We start from the raw sequence: 12046 nt of genomic DNA on the forward strand, positions 1-12046 counted from the left end.
CATGCATTTTCATCAAATCACTTAATTTATTACTCAGTTTTTTAATTCACATGCATTTTCATCACTCGTTTTCAATTCACAAGCATTTTCATCACATCGATTTTTATCATTTGATTTTTGTTACTTCCCTTACCCTTCATACTGTCTCTACATTTTTTCTCCATCTCTGGCGTTCACTCTGCAGGTATTCCTCCCTTCTTTCGGGATCGGCTTTTAGTCGTGCACGATACTGCCTCTGCCTTTCTGCCGCTGTTGTTGGTGCCATTATGGACTCACAGATGTCTGTAGATGTTTAAATTGATATCATTAAATCAAACATTCTTTCAGAGCAATTTACTTAAGACTGAGATGTGAAAATCTGAGAGGGGTCTGGCTGCACACCTCCGCTGTCAGGCCAGCTCCACGCTCAGGCTTCTTCTTTGTCGGTTATTTTCGACTCCCAGTAATCAGAAACTGACCCGCTTCACCCGGAAACAGTCGACACTTGATATAAGTTCCATAAAACTAACAATTTAATTTCCGTTTTTGTCGCCGAAGTGCATTTTCTTTTCAAAATAAAAGCACAACGATGCTGCCACTAAAATACGGTTGTGAGTGGTGAAATATCGCCAGCAAACATTTCGTCATCCATCAGATGTCTAATCGACGTTGGTTAGGGTTAGGGTTAAAAAAACCCCCAGCTATCTAGAAAAAAAGCCATGTAGCCTCAATCTCAAAAGTTTTGAATGCAAAAGGTAAAAGCACAATACGTCTTTGCATTTTACATCGAAGTGCCTGTTGTTAACTCACCTGACCGGCTCGCCTCCCCTGTCGAACTCAAAGTGACTGATCTCACCGTTGGTGCATGTGTCGGAGGTCGAAGGGATTACTTAGTGTTGATGCGCAAGGAAAAATATTTCCTATAAAGGCAACTAGAGGAAATGCTGGAATCAAAGATATTATTGTTATTATTAAACCATTATTTAGACAGGTAATCAGAGACACGGGGTCGCATTCACAAGAGAGACCTGGCAGCAGAGATAAACCTATTTTAGCCCCTACATTGGCCATATACATGATAGCATATTGCGTTTACTCTGTGACATTTTACAAATGTCACATACAACCCAGCTCAGTCACACACCTAAGCACAAGCCCGTGGTACGCAATCAACGTTGTCCAGGCTCTTCCAGCCATATCGCACAGCCAGATCTCGACCAATGATCAACCCCTGGGAGCATGACTTCTTTTGTTTGGCTGAGCCAGGGACAGCCACAGTGCCAAATATGCAGACAACCATGGCTTTACAGAGAAGTGGTCTGGGCAGAAAGAGAATAACCTTCCCTAATAACGAAGGCTCACACAGAGACCTGGTGAAACGGCTGTTTGAAGTGTACCCTTTACTGCGGAATGGTGGAGGGTTCAAGCTAATGAGGTGCTGCAGAAGCAGGCAATTGGTGGAGCTAGTGATGCCACCAGATGGATACAGCATCCACTTTCTCTGCTGTGACAGAGGACTGAATCGAGCAGTGGCATAATATTGTTCCACTTCAAACAGAGCTGAGGCTGAATGCGGAGATGCCATTTATTGATGACCAAGTGGTAGTTATTTAGTTATTTTTGCTTAAGATTGACCTCTGATTTTGTTTGTTAGCCATTTCTAGATTGATTTGCCTTTCAATGTTTTCTACCATTCTCATTTCTTAAGGTTGTCAAGGAGCGGTGCCAACGGTGTCAGCTTGAAGTGCCTCTGCCAACACTTGAGCACCACTTGGTGTACTGTGGACGGAGGTACATGTAGTGTCCAGTGACCTTAAAATTAATTATTTAAAGACCCTATAGACAACTTTTTTGCTTTAACTTATCATTATGAAGTAAATGTTGATTGCACAGTGTAATGGCTGTAGAATAATGACACCATCGGCGTTTAGATTGGTTCCCTATAAGCCTCGCTTTCACTATGCAATTCTGTCTGCCACCGGGTACGATCTCCCGGGAGAATGAAGGCTCGATTTACGGCACAAAGGAAGTATGTCATCCATTGTGCAACCAAAAGAGGAATTAGGGTAGGTTTTCCCCGGTAACTATCGGTAGCTATGGTTGTTTCTTGCTTTGGACAGTAGCCAGGCTGCTGGCGTTAGCATTAGCCATGTTGCTAACGCTACCGCTAGCAGCCAGAAAATGAACCAGGAGTTACAAGGAAGCCAAGACCAGCCAGAAACAAACATCTAACTATGTTTGTTTCTGGCTGCTAGCGTTAGCTATCGTAGCTATCGTAGCTAGCGTTAGCAACGTTAGCCATGTTGCTAACGCTAGCAGCCAGAAACAAACAAATGATCCATTGTCCGTTTGATAATCTAAACAAAGAACACGTTTTCTTGCAGTGGCCTTTCTAAAATGAGCAGTGGTGAAAGTTACTATATTGTGTAAAGTTTTAAACAAAACTTTATGACAAATGTGAGCTATTCAGCAAGGGCCGGTAGGCTATAAGATTGAGCTACAGACGGATTGTGGTAGTGCATGAAATAAACAGGGATAACGTTATAGCCCACACATTTTAAAAGAAAATAATTTAATCAGTGCATTTAATCCAACCCTAACATATACCCTAACACTATGATCCATACTTTTTTGTAAGATATATTGCTTTATAATTTGTTGTATCTTTGTTTATTTATGTACAGGTGGGCTTGCCCATCCTATTACCCTGGAACAAGTGCTAATATTCGCCACTGGCCTGGAGCGGATCCCAGCAATGGGGTTTCGGATCCAGCCAGCGTTGGACTTTTTACATCCGGAAGATGGACTGGCCAAGTTCCCAAAGGCCAACACGTGTGCATTGGTACGGAGTCCCTCTGAGGTCACATCGTAGAAAAAAAAACTTGATGTGTAAATCCGTGCAAACGGATTTGTAAACTGTGCGAACTGATTTGAAATCCGTACACACTTTACAAATCCGTTCCCAAGGATTTGCACATCGAGTTTTTTTTTTCTACCATGTGACCCCAGAGGGGCTCCGTACATCGGTGCTCCACCTCCCCTTGGATCAAAATTACACTGAATTTCAAAATAATTTGGAGTTGGGAATAGGCTGTGCCCAACAGTTTGGGGAGGACTGAATGTAGGGGCTCGGACGCTGGGCATCAGTACCACCCCCACCCCTCACCTCCAGATATGGTTATTATCCTACATAAAATTCAATAAAATGAAAAATTGAAATGTATCAGCTAACCACAATAGGGATTGCAACATCCCAGGGCCAGCAGGGTGGGGAATTATTACCAGCCACCAGCCAAAAGGTATGAAGTGAGCAGCTCGCTTAACAGATTTCAATTACGGCTGCAACGATTAATCGATTAGTTGTCAACTATTAAATTAATCGCCAACTATTTTGATAATCAATTAATTAGTTTGAGTAATTTTTTAAGAAAAATAAGTCGAAATTCTGTGATTCCAGCTTCTTAAATGTGAATATTTTCTGGTTTCTTTACTCCTCTATGACAGTAAACTGAATATCTTTGGGTTGTGGACAAAACAAGACATTTGAGGACGTCATCTTGGGCTTGGGAAACACTGATCGACATTTTCTGACATTTTATAGACCAAACAACTAATCGATTAATCGAGAAAATAATAGACAGATTAATCGACAATGAAAATAATCGTTAGTTGCAGCCCTAATTTCAATATTAACTTGTTTTACTGTACAGATGATCGTAAACAGGGCCTGCTTGTGGGAATGTGCTGCCCACTGATTTGCATGATGCTCACTGTCTTGCTCTCTATGAACACAGACTGACTGACTTTCTTTCACCAGGGTCTCTTTTAGCCCAAATGCACTCCTCTTAAAAATAGTCCGACATTAAAAACACATGAACAAAGTTATCACTATACAAAAACTGTGTGAAATGAAATTTAGACCTTTGAAGTCTCCTCAGTCTCCTTTGGATAAGCACCAAGTTGAAGCCTCTTCTGTAAAGATCCTGCCAGTTAGAGAAGGTTCACTTTCCACACGTGTTTGAATCTTAGGATAACAGTTTGAAGTCAAAACCGCTAATGAATCTCGGTCTAGTCTTCTATTGTATACTGTGAAATAGAGAGTGTTTCTGTCAGTTACATTTCTAACAGATGACCAGTGCAGAGTAGTTGCTATACTATACTGGAGTGTAGTACTTATTTGTTGTGCTCTGTCTATGCAACTTGATCTTTATTCTCTTTTTATGCATTTTAAGTATTTCTTTATTCTCTCCTTAAACACTTCATTATCTCTTTTTATTTGTTTTTTATTCATTTTATCCTGTATTTCTTATCTAATCTAGTTTTCTTCCCTCTGGCAGATGGTTTAGACCACCAAAAGGCAAGTTGAACAGGGTTAGAAACCATTTTATTTCTCGTGCCATTAACTTGCTTAACTTGATCTATGTATTTCTTGTAGGAGGAGTGTTTATTTTAATGCTGTTCAATAGGTGAAGACGTTCTTGATTTATGCCTCTTTTGTCCTGTTCCACGTTTTACATACTTTTACTTACGTTTTACATACTGTATTTATGTTTATATGTCTTTATGCTTGTGTTTATGCACCTGGCTGCAATGAGAATTTCCTCTCGGGGACAATGAAGTTGAATTGAATAGCAAAGCGAATGTCCCTCTGGTGCGTGGTATCATATCTTACATCTGTATGTTGTATGTTTTAAGCCTCTGCCATTTGTTAGATGCAGCAAATATATAAAGAATGAAGAAAGAGAGGTGCTTTTAGCTGTGAAACAGCAAGCTGAGGGAGACAAAACACTTGTGGGTGAGAATGGAAATGGGTCAGGACACATACTAGCTGTGTCCCATTTCTGGGGCCGCCTCCTTCGAAGCCCGCATTTCGAGGCCGAATACGTCATACTGGGTCGTGAAGGCTGTCCCATTTCAAAGGCTCCTGCATATGCGGCCGAGAAATGCAGCCTTCTTTTGGCCGAATTTGGAGGACAGAACCGGTGTATCCTTTGCGGCCCATGGTATCCCAATATCCATGGCGCACCGGTCGCTTGTTGATATTTTTTCTGTGAAAATGGCATCTGGCCCGGCAGGAACGACCTCCGGAGCGGAGGAATTCACTTTTAAATGTGAGTATTGGTTTCGGTTTCTAACTATTTTAATTTAAGACTCGCTGCTAAATCTTTAGCTGAGTGTGTAATATTAAAGTAAGTAGTATGTTTCCACAGGCACCAAAGTTTCCGTTACATGACTAGCTTAACTACTAACGTTACCAGCCCAGCTAACCATCCAGCTACGTTAGGTAGCTAACCTAAGTTACTCTTGTTCGCTATCAGAGGTCCAGTCTCCGTGCTTGTTATCGGCTGGTCCTCTTACAATATCGAAAATGTCATCTGCTTAAATATTTGCTTCTGTGTTTAGGGAGCAAAGAACAAACAGGCTGATTCATACATCTCAGGGCGGAGAATGACGGCCTCTTCACTGGGGCCAAAAACTGGAATTAGGGCAGTAGGCTACTAATGTAGTTAACGGCAATTGTCTTGGGTAGATGCTTCTATACAATATTGATACCTCGCAACAAATGAAACTTTATAAATATAGGCTACAGTGTGGAATAATCAGCCAGTAAGAATGAGTTACCTATGTAAAGCACATGAGAGCCAGTAGATGGGGCATAAACCTTTGTTTTGCTGACAACTGATTTAATATCTGCTTCCTATTTTTTTTTTTAACTTGTTTTCTCTCTCTGTGCTATGGGGTCATCCTGGAGAAAATGGGTCTGGAAGGGAAGGTGATTCCCTTGCAGGCCAAAAAGAAATGGGACAACCTAAAAAAAATAAAATAAAGTATGTAGCCTAGACTGATTCTAAGAAATGGTCAGTTGATGATGCTTAGAAAGTATGTAAGTATGTCAGTAGGTCTGTGTGTTATAATAGGTGGAGGGGCAGGTACAACCTCAAATCTACTTTAGGAATAGACTAGTAGATTTGTCATGCCTGTGTGACATTAGACAAGTATGATGCATTCCCACTTCCAAACAGAAAGGCTGTGATTTGGGGTCCTGGGTACTGCCAATAAGTTGTATTTGCTTGTGAAGGTATTTAGCCTAGTTTTAGTCTATTCATTTAGTTCAACCCCAAAAATCATCAGTCTTTCAGTAGAGAATGGTTCACAACCTCAGTTCATAAGGTAAGTCCAAAAAAGAGAATGACATGGGATTATATCGAGCTGTACAATTAATCAGAACACATACCAACTGGAAAACGTATTTTGCCAAAATTTGTAGTGCCTAAAAAAGTTAATAAAGACATTATTGTAAATGTGCCTTGAAGTTGTGACATTGTTTGTATTTGAGTGTCATGTTGTCCTCTATTGTAGGATTGCACGTGTCCAGGGTCAGGAGAGGGAGTCAGCGGCGGAAAACTCAGGCCTGGTTTGTCTCGATGGATGAGGTGCACTCCATTTCCCCCCCTGTTCTCATTGCCTCTATCCAAGAGGACAAACCAGGGCCAAGTGCAGCAGTGGAGGAGCAGGAGGAGGAAGGAGAGGCAGGGACTGAGGCAGGAGCATCTGAGCCAGGGCCAGCAAAGTGCGCTAGGAGGGCAGATGACGAGTTGCTGGAACTCATTAGAGAAGACATCAAGTTCCAGAGGGAGGCAGAGGAGAGGCGTACAGAGGAGAGTAGGGCGAGAGCAGATCGCTTGTTTTCGAGCTTAGAGAAATTAGTAGAAAAACAATGAACATTTAATGAATTCTGTTAAATAAATATTTTATTTAAAATAAATTGTTTATTTTATTTACACAACACAACATGCAATTGATGCAAATTGGAATGTCAAAAGGCACAGTGAACATCAAACTATGGCCATATGTATAGATTGGTAAATAGGAACAGTGAACTAATAAAAATGTGTAATAAAAATACTGAACAATTAACAAAATGGCCTGGAAAGAACTGATTTTAAAAATGTTTCAAAAAACGAACACTACATTTTTAGGTGGTCAGCTGAGCAGGGAGTCTGATGGTGCTGCTTGACTAATAACTGGCAACATGGATGGACTGCCACAACAGTTACCCTGGTGTTTCTCCCTCTGTCAGCGGGACATCATTTGGGGTGGTCTCCAGAAGAGTTTGGGATGCCTCTGGGCTGTCCACCGCATCGTCCAAGGAGTGAGATGGGTTTGCAGGGCTGGCGTGCAGCAGTCGACGGCTGCCATGTCTCCAAGATGTTTCTGAAAGGGACAAGAATAAGAGGAGACACTCAGTGCTATACAAAATACAACCTTAACTGCCATGTAAGAATATGCCATATATTGTGCTGCTGTTCAGCTTTATAGTCCTTAAAATACACAAACAAACAGTGACCTCATGACCCTCCCTAAATTACCAAGCTTCCTTAAAATACTGCATCTCAGAAAGTGATATGATTATCTCCACCAATCATATTGTAGTTAAAATGAGGTCTAGGTGTTAAACAGGGGAATCAGGGCAGGGATGTCTGTCCCAATTGGCAAAATACAGTTACTACTCAATTGGTAGAATACAATTACTACAAGGCTTTGTAAGTAAATCATTGGTGTACAGGGCAAAGTAGGAATAACAACTTGAGTTCTGCTAATTTAGATAAGACATAGCTGTGCATCCCTGCCCTGATTCACTGGAGGATGGAATATAACAGTTTAGTGCTTTAACTTGCCTACTGAAAATAGTTATGGTCAGGGGGCACCTCCTCCATGGTGGGCACCTCCTCCATGGTGGACACCTCCGCACATAGCTGCTTGTGCCAGGGAGCCCCACTTGCTGCCTCCAACTCCTCACTCTCATCCTCATCCACCTCTTCCTCAGGCTCATCCTCTGGTGCCATGACATCGCCAGCCCTGAGGCAGATGTTATGGAGGACGGCACATGCTGTTATCACCTGAAACAAATTGTTAGACAACAAAAAGATACACTACTGTTAGATTTGTTTATCTAGACAGATTTATTTATGTAATTATAGAAAAAAACCCATCATGGAGTAATGACTTACCTTAGGTACAAAGGTGGGCTTGACCTCCAGCGCTTGCAGGAAGATGGCGCGGAACCTGGTCTTCATCATTCCAAAGGCACGTTCTATAATAGAACGTGCCTTTGTGTTGGAGGCAAGGGTACCCCCCATCTGCAAGGAGGAAGTTCCCTGGAGGAGGATAGACAGCCCTCTGGTACAGTGGGCTGTGGCGGAGCACCCTGGAGTCATGAACTGACCCAGGCCAGCCCACATAGGTGTCGATGAAGCGGCCCCGATGGTCACACACAGCTTGGAGGATGATGGAGGGAAACAGTTTCCTGTTTCGGTAGCACTGACCATCGGGGCCGCCCGGTGGCTTGATACGGACATGGCAGCCATCGATTGCTCCCACAGCCCCTATCAAATTCTGACATAGCATCCCCTGTCACCCTACCCGAGGAAATACTGGAACTAATCATCAAGCTCACCCTTGAGATGGACATGAGCATGTTAGGAACACTCAATAGGGTTTCTCATCTTTTCAGACATCTATCCAGATCTTTCCTACCTTGGATCTTTGTGCGAGATGCATTGGCTGACAGTCTGAAATTGGACCAGGAAAATGAACCCACCATCAGTCTGATGAAACTATACAAAGCATCTGGTCGAAATAGCGGCTTGGCACTTCGACTCAAACAGTTATTCTCTAAATGCTCAGATTGGATGAAAGCATGGCTTGTGCTTAGATATCAAGTGAAAGATATATATACTGGAAATAGATCAGATGGGTGAGTTCATTTCTATTCTATGATAGAGTATGGAAGGCTCAAGTAGAGAAGGGACAAAGCGAGAGTGATGAACATGGATAGTGTTTAATGTCATTCACTGTTAAATGACCGTTTAATGTAATTCACTGTTAAATGACTATTTAAAGTCATTCACTATAGGTTACACTGTACAGGTTACATTTACGAGATTGTTGTTGAGGAGAGTAGTTGAGGAGAAATTACTGTAGCCTAAATGGCTGTTTTGATTAGATTGACTTGCCCTGTCATGTCATGTTGAGTTCAACATTCTGTTCTGTGGGCTATTGTAACGAAATAAACATATAAAACAAGTATGGTTAAGTTTGGCTTCTTTACTCAACGTAGCATATTCATAGAATTAAATCTGTTCCTGTCTCTACCACATAATAATGACAGGCGCTCAGCAGTTGCGTTATTTTCCCGTGCTTGCCAAAACAATTAGGCTGTGTGCTCACAGAAATTTGACAGTACCATTCTCAACGCAAAGTGATGCTAACTTTGCCTTATCAGGAAATAAATCACCAGGGGTGTAAAAAGTACCCAGAAATTATACTTAAGTTAAAGCAGTGGTTCTCAAAGTTTTTTGGTCATGCCCCCCCTTTAAAACTAGAAAATACGTGATTGGATCTCCCCATCATAATCCGTGGGGGTGCAATTGAGTAAAAGTCAAAAAGTTTCTACTTTTTTACAAATCTTCTGATGGTGTCTAATCTAAGATCCACTCTGGTCTAATGGACGATCCTTGCACAATGACCAATCAGTATGGGTATGGGCGGGTTCATTTCCCATTGATAGGGATTTTAGTTTAATGCATCTTTGCCTGATAACAACGTACCACTTGCCATCTGTTGTAAATTTCAAATTCTACATAAAGCCTAGAGTTTACATTTCCAAACATGAAATATAAAAATAAACATAAAAATGTTATTACAATATCAGTCAGGACATTTTATTACATTACTGATCAAGTTATTACATTATTGGGTTTTATTACATTTTCGATCAAGTTAAGTGCAAATTTTATGACATTTTCAGGAAATTATTACATTATTGGGTGCTACAGGTCTGGACCCAGGCAAATAATGAGTCAATGATGGTAAACAATTTGAACACTTATACAGTAAGGACGTGTACTAACGTGTTATTCCCTGGTGTTAACGTTTTATAAGTATAATTTGTAGCATTACTGAATGCTTAAAGTGGATGTTGAATTAATTTGGTAACAAAATGATACAGCTTTGCTTTTCGCCATTATTATTGTTGTTATCATTACAAATTGTACACCTACTTTTGAACAAACAACCCGTGCAAACAGGAGCTTGATAATTTGGCATACGTGACTGACTAGCACCCGACGTGGCTTCTTCACCGGAGCTTCATAGCCAAGCCACTTTTCCGGGTAGGGATGCTCTGTCATTGGCTTTTTATCCACAAAGTGGAAGGAACACACAAAAGGATGTTTGGGTGGGTTTTTCAGGTTCAAAGCCTTCAACCAGAGCCGTAGAGCCTCGTCCTCCTTCAGAGGTGGATGCAGGTCTTATGCGGCTCCACAGGTGCTCTGAGACTCCCTTCGTTTCTTCCAATTATTATGGCACCCTCTTACTGAACATATTATACTCTTCATTTTTTGATTGGTATATGGATAGCAAGCTAGCAATAGTCGAGACTCTCATCAAACTTATGTATGATAGATCAGTAGCAACAATACTGCTTTGCTGTGGAAAATCCCATTCAGAACAATACCAGCTTGGTGTGGCCCCTGATAGAGATAAAAAGCTGCTGACCTGCTTGGAAGAGAGGCTACTGGCATGGGAGCATACTAAAAATGCAGCCAAAGACCTAGTGAACCAGCGGCTAACAGAGCACCATGAAGGTTTGGAGGCCCGGATTTCTGAAGCAACAGAACAACTCATTCGCGTTGCTGGAAAATGGCCCTCAGAATGAGTTGGGGATTTAGAAAATAAAAACTTTCTCATGGAGTCCCTGGAGCACGTGAAGATGTTAAAGGTAGGCACACACTCTTTATGTTCATGGGTCATAGTTTTGATTTGATTTGATTTATTTGACATATCAAAAGTCATACACTGCGACAAATACATATTTGAAAATGTCAAGGATAACACAAAGTTAAAATATAACTTGTTTCCAAACACCGATTGAACACCTTTTTATTTTCTCCAATACTACCTACCTTTGGTGTGAATATAATAAAATATGGTTATTAACAAAGATACCCCCCCCTCATAAATAACCCCTAAGGACACTTAACCTCTAGTGCTCAAGTGCTTCTCCATGACAGTCACAGGTTGAGATCCCATCAGGTGATGCTGCAAGGAATGGGTAAGGCTGGTAGATGACAAGGCCTGTACGTTTCAGAACAAAATTGGTGTGTATTGTTGTAAAAGTCATCTCTTGCAGTGTCTTCATGCCCAGGACCCCATTTTACTGAGGGAATGTGTGAGATGATCTTTGTCTCATACTCCATGATGGCCCATGAGACAGTTGAGAAGTAGAACCTCCATTTCACTCTATTACATGACGTTTCGATCCATGATGGATCAATTGTTCTCTCCAGACTAGATCCTTGCTTGTGTTGTATTAAAATCTCATGTGTACATCGCTTTGGATAAAAGCGAAATAAAAGCCCAATGGGAAATTGTAACTTGTCTAACATGTTAAGGCCATGCAGGATTGAATAACCACTCTACTACAATTGCACAGCAAACCACACACCCGACGGTCCCAGCAGAGTAATAGCACTAGGATACAATAAGTGAGAACAATGGTTCAACACTAGGTTTTCCCCAAATGAACAAAACAAAAATACATATACCCCGTACATAAAATCTCGTTAAAATATACAAGCACAATAAAACCAGAGATCACAAATGAATATTGCGTGCACGCAAAAGATGACTGTCACAGAGCAAGCCAGGAGGCTTCATGCACAGAAGAACCACAATTTAGTTTCAGTTAGCACCCAGGGGAACAATAGGTCCATAATACCCACAAACTACTAGACCAATGCCCCAAAATGGCTGCCACTCTTCTTCTATGCCTCTTCCCTGTGTGGCGAGCCCCCAACGGGACCAACGTTGTTACAGCTCACACGGAAGAGGCGTAGAAGAAGAGTGGCAGCCATTTTGCATTAGAGCTTTGTCATGTAGAAATGTCATGAAAACACTTTCTCTTTAGTTCATAGCAAGCTTTTTATGTAAAACATGTCAGCATTTATAACAGCGCAGACTATAAACTGTTAATGAGAGAGAGAGAAATTGTGAGTAAAAAAAC

Source organism: Centroberyx affinis, unplaced genomic scaffold, assembly GCF_046629955.1.
Source record: "Centroberyx affinis isolate AG114_WGS23_722 - 3 ecotype Tasmania unplaced genomic scaffold, CSIRO-AGI_Caff_v1 ptg003878l_1, whole genome shotgun sequence".
In the NCBI taxonomy this organism is placed as follows: Eukaryota; Metazoa; Chordata; class Actinopteri; order Beryciformes; family Berycidae; genus Centroberyx; species Centroberyx affinis.